Source organism: Plasmopara halstedii (genome assembly GCF_900000015.1).
Source record: "Plasmopara halstedii genome assembly, contig: Scaffold_526, whole genome shotgun sequence".
NCBI lineage: Eukaryota > Oomycota > Peronosporomycetes > Peronosporales > Peronosporaceae > Plasmopara > Plasmopara halstedii.
The window spans coordinates 591,881-592,403 of NW_020187446.1; positions in this window are offsets into that span (position 1 = coordinate 591,881).

Consider the following 523-nt stretch of genomic DNA (forward strand, 5'->3'; position numbering starts at 1 on the left):
AATGCAGAAATCTTGCTCTAGCAGCGCGTTTTCGTAACTTGAAAACGCATCCAGATGCGTACCGATTGCCTCGGGGCCTTGCGCAGCAAGGTGTTGCACGCCCTCAGGACCAAGCAAGGACATCAGCTTTTTCAGCCCGTCCTGCATACTCTGGGGCAAAGAGGAAAATTGTTCCATCCTCACTGAGGATCAGTCTATACGACTCAGGTGTAGATTGACTACAAGTGCTACCAAGTGCAGCGGAGCTGCCGTAGCTTAGCGCTTGAGGAAGCGTAATTTAGGTCACCGACCTTTCGTTCTTTACAATAACCAATACGAGTGTAGTAGATCGCACTCCGCTACTTCCAAGAGTAGTGAGAACCTTAACCAAGGCTAATAAACTCTTCAGTTTAAAATCAAAACTGATTGTTATTTATTTTTATCTGCGGCTAAACCGCCTGATTTCAAATGTGTAGATTTTCCTAAATATAGTAAAATCTAAATACATGCATAACTACTGGCTACCTAGCCACATACCGTATTC